General features: G+C 44.2%; 1 protein-coding gene across 6 annotated transcripts in view; it reads left to right on the top strand.

Annotated features, from left to right (window-relative positions):
• Nucleotides 1-27,934, top strand: part of LOC124037995 (DENN domain-containing protein 1B-like) — a 183,812-nt gene that overhangs the window by 22,071 nt on the left and 133,807 nt on the right. The gene's annotated exons all lie outside the window — the stretch shown is intronic.

Genomic DNA, 27,934 nt, shown 5'->3' with positions numbered 1-27,934 from the left:
GGGATCGAGTGTAGGTTTTTTCAGAAGGGGTGCAACTCTCGCTCTCTTGAAGACGGAAGGGACGTAGCCAACGGTCAGGGATGAGTTGATGAGCGAGGTGAGGTAAGGGAGAAGGTCTCCGGAAATGGTCTGGAGAAGAGAGGAGGGGATAGGGTCAAGCGGGCAGGTTGTTGGGCGGCCGGCCGTCACAAGACGCGAGATTTCATCTGGAGAGAGAGGGGAGAAAGAGGTCAGAGCATAGGGTAGGGCAGTGTGAGCAGAACCAGCGGTGTCGTTTGACTTAGCAAACGAGGATCGGATGTCGTCGACCTTCTTTTCAAAATGGTTGACGAAGTCATCTGCAGAGAGGGAGGAGGGGGGGGGAGGGGGCGGAGGATTCAGGAGGGAGGAGAAGGTGGCAAAGAGCTTCCTAGGGTTAGAGGCAGAAGCTTGGAATTTAGCGTGGTAGAAAGTGGCTTTAGCAGCAGAGACAGAGGAGGAAAATGTAGAGAGGAGGGAGTGAAAGGATGCCAGGTCCGCAGGGAGGCGAGTTTTCCTCCATTTCCGCTCGGCTGCCCGGAGCCCTGTTCTGTGAGCTCGCAAGAGCAAATGTAAATGTAAATGTAAATGTAAATGCAAACCAAACCTATCTTACACCACAAAACAAAAGCCTGGTCAAGTTTGGATTGTAAAAATAGGCGTTTGTTACAAATAGGGGTTAGAGGAGAAGGGGCAGAAAGTCTAAAATGTTGATGAAATTGTCTCCAGATCTTCAAAGTAGAGGGCACAATGGGGTTTCCGGTATACTTTGAAGGACACAAGGACAGTGGGGCACAGGCAAGTGCAGAAAGGGAGGTTGATTGGCAGGAGTGCGCCTCTACTAAGTACCAGCTGGTCCCTGGCGCATTACACTGAGTCCATAATCTTTTGAATATTGGCTGCCCAATAGTAAAGCAGAAAATTTGGAAGTGCCAAACCTCCATCATGTCTCCCTATTTGAGGTATTGCTCTATGTATCCTAGGTGATTTGCCTGCCCAGATAAAATGATGATGAGCATATCCAACTTGGTAAAAAATTATTTTGGCAGAAAGATCAGAAGACATTGAAAAATGCATAGAAACCTAGGTAAAATATTTGTTTAACAGATTGGATTCTGCCAGCTAATGAGAGAGGCAGATTATCCCAGCATTGTAAATCTGCTTTAACTCATGTGACTAGGCTTGCAAAGTTAGTTTTCTGGAGGGGAGACAAAAGAGTGTGTTATATTCACACCTAAATAGGAAAAGTCGGAGGGTGACAGATGGAAAGGCAGGGCTCCATGGGGAATTTGCTTAGAATCTGGGTTGATCAGGAAACATTCACTTTTCTGAATGTTCAATTGGTAACCTGAGAATGATCCAAACGTGTTTAAAATATACATTATGTTATAGACAAAGTTCACAGGGTTAGTGATATATATAATAGTAGATCATCTTCATACGGTGACACTTTGGGCTATTTACCAGCTCGGTGGATTCCAGTGAATGATGATGATAATTTTAAGGCCAAGGAGAGCATTTCTATCGCAAGAGCAAAAAGGAGCGGGGACATAGGGCACCCTTGACGCGTCCCTCTGGAGACGAGGAAGTATTTTGAATGTTGAGAGTTGGTGTGTACGCTAGCTGTAGGAGCAGAATGGAGCAGACGTATCCATGAGATATTGACAATTTAATAATATAATAACAATTTCTGGGTCTGGAGAGATAGGAGAGATATATTGTTCAAAAGCCGGCGTACATTGGAAATCAGTTGTCGCCCTTTTGATGAAACCATTTTGATCATCAGATATGACATCCTGAAGGCAGGGTTCCAGCCGGCATTATAGAACCTTAGCTAATAGTTTAACGACAGCGTTCAAACGTGAAATGGGCCGATATCCACCACATTCTGCCAGCTCTTTATCTTAACCCTCCTGTTGTGTTCGTTTCATGTTAATTAATCCTGTGTTCCTGGTCCAAAATGACCGTCCCATTATAGCTGATTATAAATCCATAATAATATATTTATTATCAACTTAAATTCTTGTGAACATTACACGTTTTGAACTTGCTATTTATGGCCTGTAGGCCTCATTGACCTGAGCTCATACAACTCGTTTTTGAGTAAAAAAAAGCATAATGTATGGATTATTTTGACTATAACAAATACTCAGATAAAACATATTGTGATTTTTATCACAGACTAGTTTGTGTCCAAGTTTAACAATGACTATCTCCTCCTCACCAGTGTCAGGATCAAATATATGATCAAGAGCCTCACATACAGTATATCATTTGGTCATTGTGCTGCCAAATAATGAATTGTGAGCATGACTTCAAAAGAGATGTACAGTGGAGCAAAAAAGTATTTAGTCAGCCACCAATTGTGCAAGTTCTCCCACTTAAAAAGATGAGAGAGGCCTGTAATTTTCATCATAGGTACACTTCAACTATGACAGAAAAAATTAGAAAGAAAATCCAGAAAATCACATTGTAGGATTTTTAATGAAAAAATGCGATATCAGTTTTCAGGCTCTTCAGATGTGAAAATGCTCTCTTAATATGCCCCCCACAGCCGCGAATGTTCCATGTCACCAGTCTGACTGGAAGCCCCAAAATACCATCCTGACTTGTTGTTGAACTAGACATTAATCTTCATAAGAGGAGAAGTCAAATGAAAAAGAAAGACGAAAAGAGAGCTTGAGCGATTAGCAGCATGAATAAAATAATCCTCTACAAAAGCAGACCACAATAATCTTTGGATAATGCCAACATAACCCCCCCTCACCATCGCGGAAATTCCAAACATACACACAAATAAAAATGATGGTACAATAGACTTCAAAGAAAAAAAAGGAAAAAATATGAATTCTTAACTCACCATTATGAATGAAACGAGCAGCAGGAATTCTCTCTTGCGTAGCATCCCTTGATTACCCTACATGTGCATTAAGGGCAAACCGACCTAATAAATAAGTTAAATATACCTTTGAAATAAAAAATTAAATGTGTCAGTAGGCCGTGTACAATTTGGCCTTCCTCTGACACCGCCTGGTATATAGGTCCTGGATGGCAGGAAGCTTGGCCCCAGTGATGTACTGGGCGGTTCGCACTACCTTCTGTAGTGCCTTGCGGCCGAGCAGCTGCCATTCCAGGCAGTGATGCAAACAGTCAGGCTGCTCTTGATGGTGCAGCTGTAGAACCTTTTAAGGATCTGAGGACCGATGCCAAATATTTTCAGTCTCCTGAGGGGGAATAGGTTTTGTCATGCCCGCTTCACAACTGTCATGGTGTGCTTGGTCCATGTTCGTTGGTTGGTGATGTGGACACCAAGGAAGCTCTCAACCTGCTCCACTACAGCCCGTCGATGAGAATGGGGGAGTGCTCGGTCGTCTTAATTTTTGTAGTCCACAATTATCTCCTTTTTTTCTTGATCACTTTGAGGGAGAGGTTGTTATCCTGGCTCTACATGGCCAGGTCTCTGACCTCGTCCCTATAGACTGTCTCATTGGTGTTAATGATCCGGCCTTCCACTGTTGTGTCATTGGCAAATTTAATGATGGTGTTGGAGTCGTGCCTGCCTGTGCAGTCATGAGTGAACAGGGAGTACAGGAGAAGGATGAGCACGCACCCCTGAGGGGCCCCTGTGTTGAGGATCAGCGTGGCAGATGTGTTGTTACTTACCCTTACCACCTGGGGGCGGCCCGTCAGGAAGTCCAGGATCATGTTGCAGAGGGAGTTGTTTAGTCCTAGGGTCCTTAGCTTATTGATGAGCTTTGAGGGCACTATGGTGTTGAACATTGAGCTGTAGTCAATGAATAGCTTTCTCGCATGGGTGTTCCCTTTGTCCAGGTTTGAAAGGGCAGTGTGGAGTGAAATAGAGACTGCATCATCTGTGGATCTGGAGTGGGTCAAGTGTTTCTGGGATGATGGTGTTGATGTGAGCCATGACCAGCCTTTCAAAGCACTTCATGACTACAGACATGAGTGCTACAGGTCTGTAGTCATTTAGGATGTTACCTTGGTGTTATTGGGCACAGGCACTATGGTGGTCTGCTTAAAACATGTGGCATTACAGACTCAGACAGGGGGAGGTTGAAAATGTCAGTGAAGACACTTGCTAGTTGGTCAGCGCATGCTCGCAGCATACGTCCTGGTAATACGTCTGGCCTTGTGAATGTTGTACTACTTACTCACATCGGCTGTGGAGAGCGTGGTCACACAGTCTTCCGGTACAACTGGTACTCTCATGCGTGTTTCAGTGTTATTTACTCGAAGCAAGCATATAAGTAGTTTAGCTCGTCCGGTAGGCTCGTGTCACTGGGCAGCTCTTGTAGTCTGTAATGGTTTGCAGGCCCTGCCACATCCGACGAGCATCAGAGCTGGTGTAGTACGACTCGATCTTAGTCCTGTATTGACGCTTTGCCTGTTTGATGGTTTGTCGGAGGGCATAGTGGGATTTCTTATAAGCTTCCGGGTTAGAGTCCCGCCCCTTGAAAGCGGCAGCTCTAGCCTTTAGCTCAGTGCCGATGCTGCCTGTAATCCATGGCTTCTGGTTGGGGTATGTACGTACGGTCACTTTGGGGACGACGTCATCGATGCACTTATTGATTAAGCCAATGACAGATGTGGTGTACTCATCAATTCCATTGGAGGAATCCTGGGAAATATTCCAGTCTGTGCTAGCAAAACAGTCCTCTAGCTTAGCATCTGCTTCATCTGACCACTTTTTTATTGATCTAGTCACTGGAGCTTCCTGCTTTAATTTTTGCTTGTAAGCAGGAATCAGGAGGCTTTATTACTGCCACTTTTAGTGAGTTTGGTACACATCCGGTAGATAGAGAGCTGTTTATTATGTTCAACATAGGAGGGCCAAGCACAGGAAGCAGCTCTTTCAGTACTTTAGTTGGAATATGGTCCAGTATGCAGCTTGAAGGTTTAGAGGCCATGATTATTTTCATCATTGTGTCAAGAGATATAGTACTAAAACACTTGAGTGTCTCTCTTGATCCTAGGTCCTGGCAAAGTTGTGCAGACTCAGGACAACTGAGGTTTGAAGAAATACGCAGATTTAAAGAGGAGTGCGTAATTTGCTTTCTAATAATCATGATCTTTTCCTCAAAGAAGTTCATGAATTTATTACTGCTGAAGTGAAAGCCATCCTCACTTGGGGAATGCTGCTTTTTAGTTAGCTTTGCGACAGTATCAAAAATACATTTTGGATTGTTCTTATTTTCCTCAATTAAGTTGGAAAAATATTATGATCGAGCAGCAGTAAGGGCTCTTAGATACTGCACGGTACTGTCTTTCCAAGCTAGTCGGAAGACTTCCAGTTTGATGTGGCGCCATTTCCTTTCCAATTTTCTGGAAGCTTGCTTCAGAGCTCGGGTATTTTCTGTATACCAGGGAGCTAGTTTCTTATGAGAAATGTTTAAATTTTTTAGGGGTGCAACTGCATCTAGGGTATTGCGCAAGGTTAAATTGAGTTCCTCAGTTAGGTGGTTAACCTCTAGCGTTGAGAAATCCCGTATCCGGGAGCGTACACATAGCCTCAAGATCATTACCATAATGCAACGTTTCCTATTCATGAAAATTGCAAATGAAATTAAATAAATATATTCAAACACAAGCTTAGCCTTTTGTTAACAACACTGTCATCTCAGATTTTCAAAATATGCTTTTCAACCAAAGCTACACAAGCATTTGTGTAAGAGTATTGATAGCCTAGCATAGCATTAAGCCTAGCATTCAGCAGGCAACATTTTCACAAAAACAAGAAAAGCATTCAAATAAAATAATTTACCTTTGAAGAACTTCGGATGTTTTCAATGACGAGACTCTTAGTTAAATACCAAATGTTCATTTTTTCCAAAAATATTATTTGTGTAGACGAAATAGCTCCATTTTGTTCATCACGTTTGGCTAAGAAAAACACCGGAAAATGCAGTCACTTACAACGCCAAACTTTTTTCCAAATTAGCTCCATAATATCGACAGAAACATGGCAAACGTTGTTTAGAATCAATCCTCAAGGTGTTTTTCACATATCTATTCGATAATCTATCAGTACTGGCAGTTGGCTTCTCATCAGAAGCAAACAGAAAAATACTGCAGCTGGAGATTACGCAATAATTGCGACGGAGGACACCAAGCGACCACCTCGTAGATGTAGTCTCTTATGGTCAATCTTCCAATGATATGTCTACAAATACGTCACAATGCTGCAGACACCTTGGGGAAAACGTGGAAAACTTAAGATGACTCCTAGCTCCTTCACAGCCATATAAGGAGTCATTGCCATGAGGCGGTTTTAAAAAAATGCGGCACTTCCTGATTGGATTTTTATCTGGGTTTTTTCTGTAACATCAGTTCTGTGGCACTCACAGACAATATCTTTGCCGTTTTGGAAACGTCAGAGTGTTTCCTTTCCAAAGCTGTCAATTATATACATAGTCGAGCATCTTTTCGTGACAAAATATCTTATTTAAAACGGGAACGTTTTTCATCCCAAAATTAAAATAGCGTCCCCTATATCCAAGAAGTTAACTGATTTTTGTCCTCTGACGTCCTTGGGCAGGCAGAGGGAGTCTGGAGCATTTCGCTACACTCGCATTAACATCTGCTAACCATGTGTATGTGACAAATAAAATTTGATTTGATTTGGAAGGGCATCTGTCATGCAGGTGAATGAGGACCCAAAAGCGACTTGGCGAAAACAGAGTATTTAATCCAGAATAAACTTTACAAAACAAAAAGCATAATACTACACGTAAAGACGAGAACAGACTGGAGACTTGATCGAGAACTGCAGGTTGCCTCGGGAAGGCACTTGAACCTAGCAGACTCAGACACCTGCTCACCACGCAGCATCTGAGGGAAACACGACACGACAGGGCAAAACATAGACACAGCACGGTGAATATAAATGAGGATCCGACAGGGCAGGTACGGGAAACAAGGAGAGAAATAGGGACTCTAATCAGGGAAAAGGATCGGGAACAGGTGTGGGAAGACTAAATGATGATTAGGGAATAGGAACAGCTGGGAGCAGGAACGGAACGATAGAGAGAAGAGAGAGCGAGAGAGTGAGAGAGGGAGGGGAGAGAGAGGGATAGAAAGAGGGAAAGAACCTAATAAGACCAGCAGAGGGAAACGAATAGAATGGGAAGCACAGGGACAAGACATGATGATAAATGACAAAACATGACAGTACCCCCCACTCACCGAGCGCCTCCTGGCGCACTCGAGGAGGAATCCTGGCGGCAACGGAGGAAATCATCAATGAGTGAACGGTCCAGCACGTCCCGAGACGGAACCCAACTCCTCTCCTCAGGACCGTAACCCTCCCAATCCACTAAGTATTGGTGACCCCGTCCCCGAGAACGCATGTCCATGATCTTATGTACCTTGTAAATAGGTGCGCTCTCGACAAGGACGGGAGGGGGGAGGGAAGACGAACGGGGTGCGAAGAAAAGGCTTAACACAGGAGACATGGAAGACAGGATGGACGCGACGAAGATGTCGCGGAAGAAGCAGTCGCACAGCGACAGGATTGACGACCTGGGAGACACGGAACGGACCAATGAACCGCGGAGTCAACTTACGAGAAGCTGTCGTAAGAGGAAGGTTGCGAGTGGAAAGCCACACTCTCTGGCCGCAACAATACCTAGGACTCTTAATCCTGCGTTTATTGGCGGCTCTCACAGTCTGTGCCCTGTAGCGGCAAAGTGCAGACCTCACCCTCCTCCAGGTGCGCTCACAACGTTGGACAAACGCTTGAGCGGAGGGAACGCTGGACTCGGCAAGCTGGGAAGAGAATAGAGGAGGCTGGTAACCCAGACTACTCTGAAACGGAGATAACCCGGTAGCAGACGAAGGAAGCGAGTTGTGAGCGTATTCTGCCCAGGGAGCTGTTCTGCCCAAGACGCAGGGTTTCTGAAAGAAAGGCTGCGTAGTATGCGACCAATCGTCTGATTGGCCCTCTCTGCTTGACCGTTAGACTGGGGATGAAACCCGGAAGAGAGACTGACGGACGCACCAATCAAACGACAGAACTCCCTCCAAAACTGTGACGTGAATTGCGGGCCTCTGTCTGAAACGGCGTCTAACGGGAGGCCATGAATTCTGAACACATTCTCGATAATGATTTGTGCCGTCTCCTTAGCGGAAGGAAGTTTAGCGAGGGGAATGAAATGTGCCGCCTTAGAGAACCTATCGACAACCGTAAGAATCACAGTCTTCCCCGCAGACAAAGGCAGACCGGTAATGAAGTCTAGGGCGATGTGAGACCATGGTCGAGAAGGAATGGGGAGCGGTCTGAGACGACCGGCAGGAGGAGAGTTACCCGACTTAGTCTGCGCGCAGTCCGAACAAGCAGCCACGAAACGGCGCGTGTCACGCTCCTGAGTCGGCCACCAAAAGCGCTGGCGAATAGACGCAAGAGTGCCTCGAACACCGGGATGACCAGCTAACTTGGCAGAGTGAGCCCACTGAAGAACAGCCAGACGAGTGGAAACAGGAACGAAAAGGAGGTTACTAGGACAAGCGCGCGCGACGCAGTGTGCGTGAGTGCTTGCTTAACCTGTCTTTCAATTCCCCAGACTGTCAACCCGACAACACGCCCATAAGGAAGAATCCCCTCGGGATCAGTAGAAGCCACAGAAGAACTAAACAGACGGGATAAGGCATCAGGCTTGGTGTTCTTGCTACCCGGACGGTAAGAAATCACAAACTCGAAACGAGCGAAAAACAACGCCCAACGAGCTTGACGGGCATTAAGTCGTTTGGCAGAACGGATGTACTCAAGGTTCTTATGGTCTGTCCAAACGACAAAAGGAACGGTCGCCCCCTCCAACCACTGTCGCCATTCGCCTAGGGCTAAGCGGATGGCGAGCAGTTCACGGTTACCCACATCATAGTTGCGCTCAGATGGCGACAGGCGATGAGAAAAATAAGCGCAAGGATGAACCTTATCGTCAGACTGGAAGCGCTGGGATAGAATGGCTCCCACGCCTACCTCTGAAGCGTCAACCTCGACAATGAATTGTCTAGTGACGTCAGGAGTAACGAGGATAGGAGCGGACGTAAAACGTTCTTTTAGAAGATCAAAAGCTCCCTGGGCGGAACCGGACCACTTAAAACACGTCTTGACAGAAGTAAGAGCTGTGAGAGGGGCAGCAACTTGACCGAAATTACGAATGAAACGCCGATAGAAATTAGCGAAACCTAAAAAGCGCTGCAACTCGACACGTGACCTTGGAACGGGCCAATCACTGACAGCTTGGACCTTAGCGGAATCCATCTGAATGCCTTCAGCGGAAATAACGGAACCGAGAAAAGTAACGGAGGAGACATGAAAAGAGCACTTCTCAGCCTTTACGTAGAGACAATTCTCTAAAAGGCGCTGTAGAACACGTCGAACGTGCTGAACATGAATCTCGAGTGACGGTGAAAAAATCAGGATATCGTCAAGATAGACAAAAACAAAGATGTTCAGCATGTCTCTCAGAACATCATTAACTAATGCCTGAAAAACAGCTGGCGCATTGGCGAGACCAAACGGCAGAACCCGGTACTCAAAATGCCCTAACGGAGTGTTAAACGCCGTTTTCCACTCGTCCCCCTCTCTGATGCGCACGAGATGGTAAGCGTTACGAAGGTCCAACTTAGTAAAGCACCTGGCTCCCTGCAGAATCTCGAAGGCTGATGACATAAGGGGAAGCGGATAACGATTCTTAACCGTTATGTCATTCAGCCCTCGATAATCCACGCAGGGGCGCAGAGTACCGTCCTTCTTCTTAACAAAAAGAACCCCGCCCCGGCCGGAGAGGAAGAAGGCACTATGGTACCGGCGTCAAGAGACACAGATAAATAATCCTCGAGAGCCTTACGTTCGGGAGCCGACAGAGAGTATAGTCTACCCCGAGGAGGAGTGGTCCCCGGAAGGAGATCAATACTACAATCATACGACCGGTGAGGAGGAAGGGAGTTGGCTCGGGACCGACTGAAGACCGTGCGCAGATCATGATATTCCTCCGGCACTCCTGTCAAATCGCCAGGTTCCTCCTGAGAAGTGGGAACAGAAGAAATGGGAGGGATGGCAGACATTAAGCACTTCACATGACAAGATACGTTCCAGGATAGGATAGAATTACAAGACCAATTAATAGAAGGATTATGACATACTAGCCAGGGATGACCCAAAACAACAGGTGTGAAAGGTGAACGAAAAATCAAAAAAGAAATAGTCTCACTGTGGTTACCAGATACTGTGAGAGTTAAAGGTAGTGTCTCAAATCTGATACTGGGAAGATGACTACCATCTAAGGCAAACATGGGCGTAGGCTTGTCTAACTGTCTGAAAGGAATGTTATGTTTCCGAACCCATGCTTCGTCCATGAAACAACCCTCAGCCCCAGAGTCAATCAAGGCACTGCATGTAGCACCCGAACCGGTCCAGCGTAGATGGACCGACATAGTAGTACAAGATCTAGATGAAGAGACCTGAGTAGTAGCGCTCACCAGTAGCCCTCCGCTTACTGATGGGCTCTGGCCTCTTACTGGACATGAATTAACAAAATGTCCATCAAATCCGCAATAGAGGCACAGGCGGTTGGTGATCCTCCGTTCCCTCTCCTTAGTCGAGATGCGAATCCCTCCCAGCTGCATGGGCTCAGTCTCAGAGCCAGAGGAGGGAGATGGTTGCGATGCGGAGCAGGGAAACACCGTTGATGCGAGCTCTCTTCCACGAGCCTGGTGACGAAGATCTACCCGTCGTTCTATGCGGATGGCGAGAGCAATCAAAGAGTCCACACTGGAAGGAACCTCCCGAGAGAGAATCTCATCTTTGACCACTGTGTGGAGTCCCTCCAGAAAACGAGCGAGCAGCGCCGGCTCGTTCCAGTCACTAGAGGCAGCAAGAGTACGAAACTCTATAGAGTAATCCGTTATGGATCGATCACCTTGGCATAGGGAAGCCAGGACCCTAGAAGCCTCCCCACCAAAAACTGAACGGTCAAAAACCCGAATCATCTCCTCTTTAAAGTTCTGGTAATTGTTAGAACAATCAGCCCTTGCCTCCCAGATAGCTGTGCCCCACTCTCGGGCCCGGCCAGTAAGGAGTGAAATGACGTAAGCAACCCGAGCTCTCTCTCTAGAGTATGTGTTGGGTTGGAGAGAGAACACAATCTCACACTGGGTGAGAAAGGAGCGGCACTCAGTGGGCTGCCCGGAGTAGCAAGGTGGGTTATTAACCCTAGGTTCTGGAGGCTCGGCAGGCCAGGAAGTAACAGGGTGCACGAGACGAAGACTCTGGAACTGTCCAGAGAGGTCGGAAACCTGAGCGGCCAGGCTCTCCACGGCATGGCGAGCAGCAGACAATTCCTGCTCGTGTCTGCCGAGCATGGCTCCTTGGATCTCGACGGCAGTGTTACGAGCGTCTGTAGTCGCTGGGTCCATTCCTTGGTCGGATCCTTCTGTCATGCAGGTGAATGAGGACCCAAAAGCGACTTGGCGAAAACAGAGTATTTAATCCAGAATAAACTTTACAAAACAAAAAGCATAATACTACACGTAAAGACGAGAACAGACTGGAGACTTGATCGAGAACTGCAGGTTGCCTCGGGAAGGCACTTGAACCTAGCAGACTCAGACACCTGCTCACCACGCAGCATCTGAGGGAAACACGACACGACAGGGCAAAACATAGACACAGCACGGTGAATATAAATGAGGATCCGACAGGGCAGGTACGGGAAACAAGGAGAGAAATAGGGACTCTAATCAGGGAAAAGGATCGGGAACAGGTGTGGGAAGACTAAATGATGATTAGGGGAATAGGAACAGCTGGGAGCAGGAACGGAACGATAGAGAGAAGAGAGAGCGAGAGAGTGAGAGAGGGAGGGGGAGAGAGAGGGATAGAAAGAGGGAAAGAACCTAATAAGACCAGCAGAGGGAAACGAATAGAATGGGAAGCACAGGGACAAGACATGATAATAAATGACAAAACATGACAGCATCAGGGAATCTTTGTGTTGTCTGTGAATTTATAGCACGACTTTTGATGCTCCTTGGTTGGGGTCTGAGCAGATTATTTGTTGATAGTCCAGGATTATGATAAAAAACATTAAGATCCACAACATTTATTCCATGACACAAAAACTAGGTCCAGAGTATGACTGTGACAGTGAGTAGGTCCAGAGACATGTTGGACAAAACCCACTGAGTCGATGATGGCTCCGAAAGCCTTTTGGAGTGGGTCTGTGGACTTTTCCATGTGAATATTAAAGTCACCAAAAATGATCCTGTCTAAAGAATGATCCTGTCTAAAGAATAATCCTGTCTAAAGAATAATGATTGACTGGCTCTTATGAATTTAATATGAGCCTAGTTTACCAATGAACAGTTATCTCTTAATGCTTTATTGTAGTTCTGATAATCTGCCCAGGCTTTTAAGTAGCAACTGTGTAAATGTAGTGATGGAGAATATTGTCGTTACTTCATATTAGGGCAAATCCATTTGAATTCAATCACTTTTTGACAGCACCCCTTTTGATTTGAACAAAAATGTCCATACATATTTGCCCATTGTAGAAGTGTTCAGTAAGTGAATGTTTGCCAAAACATTCGAAACATTAAGGTGCTCAAAATTGACCCATTTTGCATACCACACCATTCCATGAGACATCCATATCTTCGTCACTGGAGAAGATAAACGATTGAGATTGATATCATTTACAGTGCCTTTGTAAAATATTCATACCCATTGAATTTTTCCACATTGTGTTGCATTACAGCATCAATTCAAAATGGATTAAATAATTTTTTCCCTCAACCATTAACACAATACCCAATAATAACAAAGAGAAAACCATATGTTTTACCTGGTTCAGTCTGGTCAATTATCAAACAACGTGTAAACTCTTTTTCTCCTTCTTTTTTTGCATTTTTATTCCAGAGTATGTTGTCTCAACCAATGGCAGGTACAACACAAAATCCTCAGATAATGTGAAATAGGGTCTAAGCTACAACTCAGAGTTTACGTGTATTTAGCTAATTGCCGGTAATGGTCTAAAAATTATATTTGTTAAAAAAAATATATATTTCAAGAAATAAAATAGTTTGACAACACTGTTTGTAAGCTTTTAAATTATATCATACTCAACCGTTTATCTTTTCCAGTGATGAAGACACGGATGTCTCATGGGATGGCGGAGTATGCAAAATGGGTCAACTTTGAGCACCTTTACCTTATCATACGTAGACATAATTGCAAATGGTTAAATCCCTCCAATAGTTTTTTATTTCTATTTAGTTATGAATTGAACTTTTAATTAAATGAGTTCTCTTCACATGGGATGATTTCACTGAACAACAAATGAACGGGAGTATTTAATGATCCCCAATGATCCATCGCATCTTCCAAAAACATCTTCAACATGGATCTATAAAGTGATTGTTTCTAGACTAATGCTTTGGTTGTCTTCCTCTCAGGCTTCCATGTCTTCTCCCTGGACCTCCTCAATGCCCACCTCCTTGAACATCAGACTCTGAGGCATCATCTTCTCTGTCACTTTCCAACCTTGGCTTGTTGTCAGGCTCAAAAAGCCTCAAATTTGCCCGGATGGCCACCAATTTTTCAACCCTTGTATAAGTCAGCCTGTTGCGTGCTTTGCTGTGTTCTCAAAAAAGGACCAGTTGTGCTCTGAGGCGGCTGATGTTGGTGGGATTTGGAGGATGATTGAGGCAACATGTGAAAGAGCCTCAGATCTACAAAGTCCCTTCCACCAGGTGGCTGATGAGATATGTTGGCACGACTGCCATATGGCATCTCCATCCCAAAGCTCTTGCTTGGAAGTGTACTTCGCCAGACTGCCAAGTACCTTGCCCTCATCCAGGCCAAGGTGGCGAGACACGGTAGTGATGACACCATAGGCCTTGTTGATTCTCTGCACCAGGCAGGATGCTCTTGCCAGCAAACTTGGGGTCCAACATGTACTCTGCGGCGTATGGGCTTCAGGCAGAATTCTTCACGCTTTTTAATGTATTTCAGAACTTTAGTTTCCTCTGCTTGGAGCAACAGTGAAGTGGGCAGGGCAGTACGGATTTCTTTTCTTACATCTGCAAGCAGAGTCTGAACATCAGACAGGATGGCATTGTCTCCCTCAATCCATGCAATGGCTACTGCAATAGGTTTCAGGTTGCTTACCACTCTCTCCAGGAGGCTCTTCTTGATGAGGATGTCCATATTGGCAAACTGTGATATAGCCATTTTTTGGAGAGACTCCTTCCACTCCAGGAGGCTGTCAAACATGATGACAACACCACCCCAATGGGTGTTGCTGGGCATCTTCAATGTGGTGCTCTTATTCTTCTCACTTTGCTTAGTGAGGTAGATTGCTGCTATAACTTGATGACCCTTCAGAACCCTAACCATTTCATTGGCTCTCTTCTAGAGTGTATCTGTTGTTTTCAGTGCCATGATGTCCTTGAGGAGCAGATTCATGAGCAGCACAGCCAAATCAATCAAACTTTATTTGCCACATGCATCAAATACAACAAGTGTAGACTTTACCGTGAAATGCTGAATACAACAAGTGTAGACTTTACCGTGAAATGCTGAATACAACAAGTGTAGACTTTACCGTGAAATGCTTACTTTACAAGCCCTTAACCAACAGTGTAGACTTTACCGTGAAATGCTTACTTTACAAGCCCTTAACCAACAGTGTAGACTTTACCGTGAAATGCTTACTTTACAAGCCCTTAACCAACAGTGTAGACTTTACCGTGAAATGCTTACTTTACAAGCCCTTAACCAACAGTGTAGACTTTACCGTGAAATGCTTACTTTACAAGCCCTTAACCAAAAGTGCACTTCAAGTATTTACCAAGTAGGCGAAAATAAAAAGTAATACAAAAAAGTAACACAATAACAATAACGAGGCTATATACAGGGGGCACCGGTACCGAGTCAGTGACTATGCATAGGTAACAAACAAACAACGAGTAGCAGCAATGTACGGGGGTGGTGTGTGTCAATGTGAATTGTCCGGTGGTGATTTTTGTGACTTGTTCAGCAGTATAATGCTTTGGACTAGAAGCTGTTAAGGAGTCTTTTGGTCCTAGACTTGGCGCTCCAGTACAGCTTGCCATGCGGTAGCAGAGAAAACAGTCTATAACTTGGGTGACTGGAGTCTCCAATGGGTGTGATGTGAGGGTTGGACTCCTCCACTTTAGACCAAGCAGCATTCAAGTTTGCAGCATTGTCTGTCACCAGTGCAAAAACTATCTGTGGTCCAAGGTCATTGATGACTGCCTTCAGCTCATCTGCAATGTAGAGGCCGGTTTGTCTGTTGTCCCTTGTGTCTGTGCTCTTGTGGAATAGTGGGTGAGGGGTGGAGATGTAGTTAATTATTCCTTGGCCACGAACATTTCCCAAATTCCATGGCTTAACTTCCCATTTAAAATTCCGGAAATTTACCGGAAAGTTTCCGACCCTTTGCAACTCTACCTGTTACACATATATTTGAGTTGACTTACAGGATTTTGTGTTGAGTCAGGAGTTTGGCCAAGACCTATTGCTCCACTACTTCTCATACTGAAACTTTAGCATCTTTACCCAGAGGAACTTGGAATAGCCTAACTGATCACCCTGCAGAAGGACACTACAAAATAATCTTCACCCTCTTGTTCTATTTCTATTATTGGTGTCTGATACTGTGGGTCATTTATTAAGGTTAGAAAAATCAAGTGCCATGCCGTGCCAAAATAAACGTGTAACCTACAGTCTGGAGTGTGTGTCTGTCGTGCATCTCCTTAACCACTCCGTATCTCCTCTGGGGGCTGTAACTGTTCCTCAGCCAGCAACACCCCCATTTACACGACCTGGGTACATACGCTTACTGAGAATATGCTGGCGTTTAGATGGGGAGTATTGGCCCCTTATTTGGGAAGCAGCCCATTTTTCACAACGGAATGTAGGTCACAGCCAATGGCTGTCATTGTGAGGGATGAGTTGTGCCATTTGTCATTGCTCAACATTTGGCTCATTTGTTGTCACACATCATTCTCTCACATGATTGTTCCATGGGCGTTCTGTTTCTCTGAGTGTCAGGGGGAATTTGCATATTCAGTGTTGTCACTGTTTAAGTACACTAGTGCATGCTCAGATCCACCCCACCATTCTCATTCCTTAGAGCTTCATTGTCATAATACCTCAGGACATTCATCTAGGCTAGTTCCTGTCTAGTTTTCAAGGTGAGGAAAGAAAGCCGTTCTGTAGTTGTAGTTTCTCCGTTACTGGCTAGTAGAGAGGACTCTGCTATGATGACAGCAACATGACGGGGCTAACAGATTAGAGCAATGGCGTTGTGAAATATGCTAGTGAATACACATTCAACCTTGCCTCTCTACCTAATGGCCTTGTGTGGTGGTAGACCAAGTCATTGCATACTCTTAGTTTGTTTACGTGAATCATTGATGCTAAGGCAGGATAACTACAAACTGCATTGATGTAGTTGTCTCACCAAGCTACCTTAAGATGAATGCACTGCTAAATGACAAATATGTAAATGTGTGCTGAGTGTAGACTGACTAGTGTCAGTGAAAGCAGATACAAGGGCAACTTTAAAACACCCCCAATGCTGTGTCTTCAAGATAAAAATACATTCAGGTTGAGTGTTTTCCATGGGTCTTTTTCTGAGGTGGTCCAGAAAGTACCCCACACAAAGATCTAGAGCTGTGATTAAAAAAAAAAATTGAACTGAAAAATCAACAGAACCAAATAGTGTCCACCTAGCTACTTTAATAACGGCATGAGAAACAGAAACACTTTAGGATTGCCCATCTTTCCAACAGTATCATGTTGCCTGCATTGAACCCTTCAAGCAGCAGTGGTGGTGTCGTTCCACTAGAGATTGATAGCTGTCTGACAGGCTCCTCATGCGATCCTCAGATCCTTGCTACAATATGACGGCACCAGCATGTAGACGCCAAAGGCAAAGCTTTACTCTGTCATCATCGGCAGCTAGCAGCCTCTGGGCGCCATATGTACAGTATACTACTCTACATGTCATGGAGGGAGATCCATCCTTTTTGAAACTGGGATCCGCGGCCGAGGTACTGCACGTGGTCCGCAACTTTTATGTATACAGTGCATTTGGAAAGTATTCAGACCCCTCGACTTTCTCAACATTGTTACTTTACATCCTTATACTAAAATTGATTAAATCGTTTTCCCCCTTCATTAAATCTACATGCAATGCTTCATAATGACAAATCGAAAACAGGTTTTTAGATATTTACATAAGTATTCAGACCCTTTACTCAGTACTTTGTTGAAGCACCTTTGGCAGTGATTACAGCCTCGAGTCTTGGGTATTGCGCTACAAGCTTGTATACATGTAGATGGGGAGTTTCTCCCATTCTTAGCAAATCCCTTAAAGCTCTGTCAGGTTGGATGGGGAGTGTCGCTACACAGCTATTTTCAGGTCTCTCCAGAGATATTAGTTTGGGTTCAATTTCGGGCTCGGTTGGGCCACTCAAGGACATTCAGAGACTTGTCCTGAAGCCAATCCTGCGTTGTCTTGGCTGTGTTCTTAGGGTCGTTGCCCTGTTGGAAGGTGAACCTCGCCCCAGTCTGAGGTCCTGAGCAGGTTTTCATTAAGGATCTCTCTGTAAATTGTTCTGTTAATCTTTCCCTTCATCCTGACCAGTCTCCCAGTCCCTGCTCCTGAAAAACATCCCCACACGATGATGCTGCCACCACCATGTTTCACCGTACGGAGGTGCCAGGTTTCCTCAAGACGTGAAGCTTGGCATTCAGGCCAAAGAGTTCAATCTTGGATTCATTAGACCAGATCATCTTGCTTCCATCTGGCCACTCTACCATAAAGGCCTGATTGGTGGAGTGCTGCCGAGATCGTTGTCCTTCTGGAAGGTTCTCCCATCTCCACAGAGGAACTGGAGCTCTGTCAGAGTGACCATCGGGTTCTTGGTCACCTCCCTGACCAAGGCCCTTCTCCACCGATTGCTCAGTTTGGCTGGGAGTCCAGCTCTAGAAAGAGTATTGGTGGTTCTGAACTTCTTCAATTTAAGATTGATGGAGGCCACTGTGTTCTTGGGGACCTTCAATGCTGCAGAAATGTTTTGGTACTCTACCCCAGATCTGTTCCTCGACACAATCCTGTCTCGAAGCTCTACGGACAATTCCTTCGACCTCATTGCTTGACACTGTGACGCTGACACGGTCGCCAGGTGTACTGTGTTTCCTCCGACACATTGGTGCGGCTAGCTTGCGGGTCAAGAGGGCATTGTGTTAAGAAGCAGTGCGGTTTTAGACTGGGTTGGCTTTCGGAGGATGCACAGCTCTCGACCTTCGCCTATCCCGAGTCCGTACAGGAGTTACAGCGATGAGACAAGACTGTATCTACCAATTTGGATACCATAAAAAGGGGATAAAAACAAGTTTACACTTGTCAGGTTTACACTTCCTATTCCAATGAGCTGTCGGGATATCAAAATATCAAAACTGTCTACCAAATCTGTTCATTGAAAAATGTTGATAATGTTTACATTACTTTCCATTGTCATTCACCTGATCAGACAAGATGAGACATGACTTGCTTTATATGATGAGGGTCCCTGTGTCTCCGCTTTGCCCGGGCTGGGGTCTCTGGGCAAAAAGAGTTTGAAAACCCCTGCCCCTAACCTCTCAAACTCGCCAGCCCTAACCGTACCATTTTAAGGAGATTTACCTGCATTTTACCCTAGATCAGTTGTTAGGGGCAACCTCAAAGCAGGTTTTCTAGGGAATCGTTATATCTTTAAAGGGGTAATTTGAGTTTTTCACAGGTACTGAGTTTTTAAATGTGTGAATGAGGCAGATGGTTGCACCATATGGGGAGAAATGTCTTTTTACCCACAAGAAGGTGGAATGCTCAGCACTGACACTTAACCTAGCCAGTTTAGAATTATTATGTTCTACAGGCGCCTAGTTAGGTCTACAATCTGGAATTGGGAGTTTGTTTATTCTAGAACTAATGTTGTCCTGGCACGCTTGATGCTTGGAACGTGGAATTCATATCACAATGTACTGTAGGAGAGAGAGGAAGTCAGTGCACTCCATATGACTTGAGATATCAACGACAGTAAGCATTCTTTTTATTATCCCCCATACACAAACACGTAGTGTGGAGGAAGGCAGCGCCTAGCTAGCTCCTCGCTCACTGAGGCGTAGCCCGTGTTTGACATAATGTTGGACCCGTATGGAGGCTAACTGGGAACATCAGTGTTGATAGATACGCAGAGCGGAGCCTGTCACAGAGCTCGCTTCGCTAGTGTCCATATGCTGCTCTGCTCAGTCGTGAAGCTGTGAAATTGGGTTGCTTCCCAACAATCCTGGAGACATCTCCCTCTCCTCCTTAAGGCTTATCCTGGTAGCTCTCAGATAGCTGTGCAGATGAAATAACTGTGTTATTACCAGGGTCAGATCTTCATGAAGCTCTTTCTCCTTCTCCCCGTTATGCTGTGCTTGTCGGCTTTAGATTCAGTGTAATTGGAGAATCCCCAGACCCTACTCACATATACAGCATGTAGCCTGTATAGATAGAATCCCTGCAGCAACCATAAAGTACATTGGTTCGTCCTTTAAAAGTTGCAGTGTACTGCCACAGAATTCTATGGCACGTTATTTGTGTGAACCACTGGTACCATTAACCATTAGTGCTAGTTTGACCACCAGAGGGCATCTTTGAGAAGCTCTTGGTAGCCTTCAATAGTGGTTGTACTAGAGAATTTAAAACCTTTTTTTTTGTAATAACATATTATTTGGGACTGATAATAAGACATTTTGCTTAATTTATTGGATTAATATTATGGTGTTTCTATTCCAAGAAAAACAAAAAACCCTCTGGGTTTCCATTAGGATGGAATGGAAATATGGCGCTGTACAATGTGACGGTCGGCAGTAGGCTACAGTACTGGGCTATTTAGCTAAAGAATCCCTGTGTCATGTGTGAGACCGGGATTCAATTCCCTGACAGGGAGGAAGGAGTAGGCTGTCCCTGTAAATAAGAATTTGTTCGTAACTGATTCCTTGTGTTATTTCATGGTTGTGATGTCTTCACTATTATTCTACAATGTAGAAAATAAAGAAAAATCCTGGAATGAGTAGGTGTGTCCAAACCTTTGACTGGTACTTGCTTAATTAATTGGATTTAATATTATGGTGTTTCTATTACAAGAAAAATGAAAAAACCCTTGGGTTTCTGTTAGGATGGACCGGGAAATATGGCACTGTACAGTGTGATGGTCGGCAGTAGGTTACAGTACTGGGCTATTTACTTAAAGAATCCCCGTGTCGTGCGGGCACGCGGGGGACCTGGGTTCAATTCCCCCACGGGGAGGAAGGAGTTGGCTGTCCTTGCCATGACCAATATGACCAATTTATATATGGTCCTGCTCATAAAGGGGTTAATAGTATATCTGTGAGAATATCCAACATGCTTTTATATAATCCTAAATTAATAATAATCGCTTTGTTTAAAAAAAAAACTATTTTGGAGAAATATTTTTCAAATAACGTAAAATGAGCGAGGAAAAAGGCCATTCTTGAACATTGGGTGAGACATTGATAATAATTTGTTAATAAAGCCAGTTTGTTATTTAGAATTATTTATTTCTGTGTTTCGACGGAGAGAAACCAAAAACCTACAGTCATTTCATGGGTCTCCCAGTCAAGGCCAGCACAGGTATTGAACCAGGATCTGTAGCAACACAGCTTGCACTGACCTTTGCGCCACTCAGGCACTGTACAACGTGACCGGTTGGGAGTGGCCTGCAGTACCACAGTAAGAGCAAAATTATCCTAATAAAATAATAAAAACCTTAGTGTAACAACAGTTAGTTGTAACAATGAAGTCGTGCACAATTATCACTTTCTATTTAGATTTCATTGTCAGTCAGAGACACAGTCGGACCCAAAAGCATAATCCGTGCTCTAACTCCCCCTTGCGCTGGTCTGGAGCAATGAAGTGGTGACGCAGGGTACCGTACTGAACCGCAGCATAATCGCATAACGTTTAGTGGAGCAACCACTGTACCTACAGTAGGAATGTAAACAGCAGTGCTTTCCACCAGTATGGTGCAGCTGAGTTTTTTTTATTTTTTAGGACACACAGTACATAGGCCTAAACCCTAATATCTACTTTTACTGACCCAGGCTGTTAACACAGACTGATCAACACAAGTAAATTTAAGGACCATATCGTCAGTGAGACATTTCCTTTCTTGGGCCCATTGCCTACTAAATCAGCATGAAATGTAATGCCATTGGCTGTGTGATTTCAGAGAGAGGATAGAGGGGAGAAAATCTTGTTTTAAACGTCATTCAGTGCGAGTTGAAAGATGGCAGTTAATCTGCCTACTCCTTTAATTGTGTTCTGGTGGTAGGGCTCCTCCTAGACAAAATAAGGCTAGTGATCCAGAAGTAAAGCCATGACCATAGTTATTCCTCCTTCCTTTAGGCTCCTAACCCCTTTCCACCATGCCCCTCTCTCACCCCCTCTCCAGTTTCTTGAGTGGGAAGAAAGCCCTTTCGTTCCGACAATAGACATTTGGGGCCATATGTTGGCTTGACATCGTCATCAGGTTCACAGCAGGTTACCTTAGTTAACTTTCACTCCAGTGGCTGATGGGATTTTCACCTGCAGCTCCTTGACTAGCTGGCTCAAAGTCTAGACGGCCTCTGAAGCAGGCCCCTGCAGCCCCTGCAGCCCCTGCAGCCCCGGCCCTACAATGGCGGCCATTGTGGATGTTAAGTAGCGGCAGCTTCCTCCCGGCCAGTCGCTGCCTCCTCAGTCAGAAACTGGCGGCTGCTAAAACAATGTCTTTATCCCCAGGCCATACAGGCCGGGGCCTTAATCCGAACCACTACATACGGTGAAATAAATCTCTTAAAGATAAGAAAGAGAGAGAGAGAGAGAGAGAGAGAGAGAGAGAGAGAGAGAGAGAGAGAGAGAGAGAGAGAGAGAGAGAGAGAGAGAGAGAGAGAGAGAGAGAGAGAGAGAGAGAGAGAGAGAGAGAGAGAGAGAGAGAGAGAGAGAGAGAGAGAGAGAGAGAGAGAGAGAGAGAGAGAGAGAGAGAGAGAGAGAGAGAGAGAGAGAGAGGTAGGAAGAGTGGGAGAGAGAAAGGAGGGATTGCCAAGGCGAGGTTAGAGTGCAGCAGTTTAACCCCTGGCCAAGAAAGAGAGGGGAGAGGAGGGGAAGGGAGAAAGGAGGAACAAGAAGAGGCAGGCACTACAGGGCCCTTCATCTTGTTGTAGAGGAGAGAGATGCTGAGGGGTTTTCAACCTTTTCTTCTCACTGCAGAACTGCTACTCTCCATATAGAAGCTGTCCTCTAACAAGCAGGATTCCTATTCAATATAACATTCAATCAAACTGCTATCCAGTCGTTTCTGGGATTATGCAAAAATCAACACCAGACATTATGCCTGCTCTGTGGGCAAATGTGTGTCGTTCATTTAGAGATGAGTTATTGGTAAGACTAAGATTAGGTTTAGGCATATATGTAGTTTATATACTAGATTAATACTGTGCATATTTAATACTGTTTATGAATCCTTAGTACACCGCTATAACTCATTGGTTGAATGTGCATTTGATACCTCTCAATCTTCAGTGTTTCTGTGTGTGCCAGAGTTTCTGTTAGGAAAATGTGGTGCCAGACAACGTGACCCGGAAGGGTGTCCACCCACACTGCTCAGAATGACAGAAATCACATTTAGGTTATGGTAATTAATCTTAACAGAACATGCAGCTCATGTAATGAAGTGGCCAATAAAATGTAATTTTCAAACATGTGCAGGTGATAGCTGTTCCATGTGTGGCAGAGATGAAAATCTCTTTTAGAAACTTAGAAAGAGGGGGACTGGCACATTGGCATGAAGGATCGGGAGACAGATGCAGGAATGCGTAATAGTTTTGAAGATTAAACCGAAATTACGGCGTGTCGTGTAAGGGCACGTAGACAAAACACAGGATTGAAACCCAAACAAAAGACGAGGAGTACCTTGAATAAATACACACGCGCACAATTATTAACACACGGGACGAGACCCGTAATCACCTGCGCAATCCACAAGGGCAAAAAAGCCCAAAACGCACAGCATGTAAGTCGCTCTGGATAAGAGCGTCTGCTAAATGACTTAAATGTAATGTAAATGTAAATGCATACGCACTAACGGATATTGTAACAATAATCGACAGCCCAATGGAAACCAAAGGGCACACTTATACAAGTACTAATCAGTGGGAACAGGGGACAGGTGTGCGTAATGAATGTTCCCGGAAGATCTGTGACAACTAGGGTGGGTTGCTAATATGATTAGCATTGAGCCTTTGGGCTTCTGGACAACGAAAGAAAGTTGATTATGAAAATCAATAGAACAGGAGAGAAATGTCGTAGGTGGGTCCAATAGTGAAGTAAATGGGAATTAATTGGCCAAAATTCTATAATTCTATAATAAATAAAATAATTAAAAATACTTCACCAGAAAGCATGACTTAGCCACTAGGGATCGAGGATCATTACCTTCTTTAAAAATATAGCTGTGGATTGTTTTAAATCACAAGCTCTTCGGCCTATGCCTCGTTGGGAGTCCCACAATTTGGTCAGCGTACGTGGCAATAGGCCTAGCTGATTATTGAGTTGCGGCTGTTATTGTAAAGCATATAAAATACGGGTGACGACAATGTGTCTGGAGTAGAACTTTAACTAAGAAGAACTTTAATTGAGAAGAAGGGGAGGGGTGTGTGGCGAAGAAAGAGTTTGTAATAAAACTATAGTTCTTGACCGTAAGCTATTTGATTTTTTTTTTTAACAATCTCCCCTCGATAATCACCAATGCTCGGTGTGAAAGAGGAATGGCCTATAGTCTATGAGTTCCATTCGCTCATTTCTTTAGTCGCCAATGGATCGTCACTGTGTATCAATATGTCTATATAACAGAGGATGGTAATCTCACATTAGTTGACTTTTAACTTTTAAATGTGAATAATTTTACACTGAACAAAAATATAAATGCAACATGCAACTATTTCAAAGATTTTACTGAGTTAAAGTTCATATAGGAAATCAGTCAATTTAAATACATTCATTAAGCTCTAATCTTTGCATTTCACATGACTGGGAATACAAAATAAAGTAGGGGCGTGGATCAGAAAACCAGTCAGTATCTGGTGTGACCACCATTTGCCTCATGCAGTGTGACACATCTCCTTCGCATAGAGTAGATCAGGCTGTTGATTGTGTCCTGTGGAATGTTGTTCCACTCCTCTTCAATGGCTGTGCAAAGCTGCTGGATATTGCTGGGAACTGGAACACGCTGTCGTACACATCAATCCAGAGTATCTCAAACATGCTCAGTGGGTTACATGTCTGGTGTATGCAGACCATGTAAGAACTGGGACATTTTCAGCTTCCAGGAATTGTGTACAGATCCTTCCAACATGGGGACGTGCATTAATCATGCTGAAACATGATGGCAGATGGATGGCACGATAATGGACCTTAGGATCTCGTCACGGTATCTCTGCTGCCATTGATAAAATGCAATGTGTTCGTTTCCATAGCTTATGCCTGCCCGCCCATACCATAAACCCACCATGGGGCACTCTGTTCATAACATTGACATCAGCAAACCACTCGCCCACATGACGCCACACGTCTGCTATCTGCCCGGTACAGTTGAAACCGGGATTCATCTGTGAAGAGCACATTTCTCCAGCGTGCCAGTGGCCATCGAAGGTGAGCACTTGCCAACTGAAGTCAGTTGCGACGCCGAAATTGCAGTCAGGTCAAGACCCTGGTGAAGATGACAGGCATGCAGATGAGCTTCACTAAGACGGTTCCTGACAGTTTGTGTAGAAATTCTTCAGTTGTGCAAAGCTGCAGTTTTATCAGCTGTCCTGGTGGCTGGTCTCAGATTAACCTGCAGGTGAAGAAGCCGGATGTGGAGGTCCTGGGCTGGCGTGGTTACACGTGGTCTGTGGTTGTGAGGCCGGTTGGATGGACTACCAAATTTTCTAAAACGACGTTGGAGAGGGGGCTTATGGTAGCGAAATTAACATTTCAATTCTCTGGCAACAGCTCTGGTCAACATTCCTGCAGTCAGCATGCCAATTGCACTCTTCCTCAACTTGAGACATCTGTGGCATTGTGTTGTGTGACAAAATTGCATTTTAGTGGCCTTTTATTATCCCCTAGCACAAGATGCGCCTGTGTAATGATCATGCTGTTTAACCCCCTAAGGTCGATGACCGCGCCCCTGCAGAAATCTAATTAGCAAAATACACGTGTCAAATGAGCCAGTAATACATTATCTGTAATGATGTGACAATGATTTTGAGAAACTTTATTATTGAAATGAAACTGTTCCACAACAATGTGCAGATTAAAATCATAACTGAAATTCCAATTCTCTTCAAATTAATATATATATATATTTTTTTTGTGTGTGAATTACTGTTTTAAAATATTTGTACTCTCTGTCGACTGTCTTTTCATACACGTAGCACCATGTTTCATTAGCTCTTCTATGCACTACTATGATGGAGTTCTTAAAAAAAAAATATTTTTATTAAAAAACTTTTTTTGTTGTTGTTTAAATTATAGGATATTTGCAAGCTTCCCCAAACTTGAAGTCTTTATATAATAATTGCCTCCACATTTCCATGGTCAGTTTTTGCTTATAGGCTACTTTGAAACAAGGTAAGACATGCTAAATAATATCAAATCTAATTATTTATATAGCCCTTCTTACATCAGCTGATATATCAAAGTGCTGTACAGAAACCCAGCCTAAAACCCCAAACAGCAAGCAATGCAGGTGTAGAAGCACGGTAGCTAGGAAAAACTCCCTAGAAATGCCAAAACCTAGGAAGAAACCTAGAGAGGAACCAGGCTATGAGGGGTGGCCAGTCCTCTTCTGGCTGTGCCAGGTGGAGATTATAACAGAACATGGCCAAGATGTTCAAATGTTCATAAATGACCACCATGGTCAAATAATAATAATCACAGTAGTTGTCGAGGGTGCAGCAAGTCAGCACCTCAGGAGTAAACGTCAGTTGGCTTTTCATAGCCGATCATTAAGAGGATCTCTACCGCTCCTGCTGTCTCTAGCGAATTGAAAACAGCAGGTCTGGGACAGGTAGTACGTCCGGTGAACAGGTCAGGATTCCATAGCCGAAGGCAGAACAGTTGAAACTGGAGCAGCAGCAATGCCAGGTGGACTGGGGGACAGCAAGGGGTCATCATGCCAAGTAGTCCTGAGGCATGGTCCTAGGGCTCAGGTCCTCCGAGAGAGAGAAAGAGAGAATTAGAGAGAGCATACTTAAATTCACACAGGACACCGGATAAGACAGGAGAAGTACTCCAGATATAACAAACTGACCCGAGCCTCCCGACACAAACTACTGCAGCATAAATACTGGAGGCTGAGACAGGAGGGGTTAGGAGACACTGTGGCCCCATTCGATGATACCCCCGAACAGGGCCAAACAGGAAGGATATAAATAATAGGAAATAAAACACTCAGGTTTCAAACAATTTAAGTATGTTTTCAAAATGCATACTGCCTCCAGCTGACATTGTAAAGTTGTGGGTAACGCACTGATAGCCTATTGATTGCCCTTAAAAAAAAATTTAACACAGGATTGCTTTTAGAATTGTTGCGCTTGGGCTTATAGATTAACATTTTACTCCAGCAGCAACCAGTTGAGGAGCTACGGGAGAAATCCCGCTGAAAATAGGCTTTGCATGCTGTGCCCGTGGGATAGTTGTTGGATAAATAAGATAACGAAAATGCACAGGTCTATTTAATTCAACAAAATGATGCAAATGAACCTATAGACCGATGAGCATGATGGTCAAATGTATTTCCATCAACTGGTATTTCCATTAATGAATAAAAAGCATTATTTTGTAATGTGATTTTTTTTCCCCCTGTCATTTTGGCCGGCAACAGTTTTATTTATTGGCTTTTAATTATTATTTTTTGCCCAAAGCCGGCTAACGGAAACCCTGGTGTGTGCCTGTATAATGCGTTTCTTCTTGTAGTTTGTCACCACTCTATTTTTAAACCATGTAGCTGCTTGTCACATAGAGACGTGGCTGACACTCACACAGTGTCTTAATGAAAAGCTAAAACGTCACAGTCTGTACTGGTGATGATGGAAAATTAGTGCCCAGCTCCCCACTGAGTTGCAGTTTACAACAGTTAACTGGTTGTTTATATCAGGTTAGTTCTATAGATGTTAAGGGCTCCAATGGGCTCTGGCCCTCTTCCCGCATTTATGGTTCCGTAACTGACATGCCACTCATTTTTAGCATACACATTTCAAAAAAACATGCTGGTTATTGTGGTTACAAATGTTGAATAGGTACGAAAATGTCCGGGTTAACCATTAATTCAAAAGATTAGAATTCGCTTAAAATAAACTGTGATATACAGTATGTAAGAACAACTCAAGGGTACAAGACTGTGTACATACCAGAGTTGGGGGGGGGGGCATGTATCGTCCAATCATAGTGTAGATACAAGTCACGACCGACCGGTGGATCAGACTTTTAAGTTAATTATGTTTACACTACACACAGCTGGCTAACTTTGAAAACATCAGAAACCATGAGGCCAAAACACCACGTTGGCTAGCTCTATATAGAACAGATAAATAATAATAATTATAAGGGACAAATATAAGTCATAACAGGAGCCGTCTAAGCTCTGTCGAACTAGATAACTATTATCTTGTTATATATAGAGCTTTGGTTTGTAATTTAACCATTAGACTTTCTAATGTTGTTTTTTCATCAGGGTGGGTAGTTGTATAACCTGCACCAACAGGCACCAATTTACATGTTTAATTTAAAACAAAGAT

This window comes from Oncorhynchus gorbuscha, linkage group LG06 (assembly GCF_021184085.1).
Source record: "Oncorhynchus gorbuscha isolate QuinsamMale2020 ecotype Even-year linkage group LG06, OgorEven_v1.0, whole genome shotgun sequence".
NCBI lineage: Eukaryota > Metazoa > Chordata > Actinopteri > Salmoniformes > Salmonidae > Oncorhynchus > Oncorhynchus gorbuscha.
This window is presented reverse-complemented; position numbering and strand designations above follow the sequence as displayed.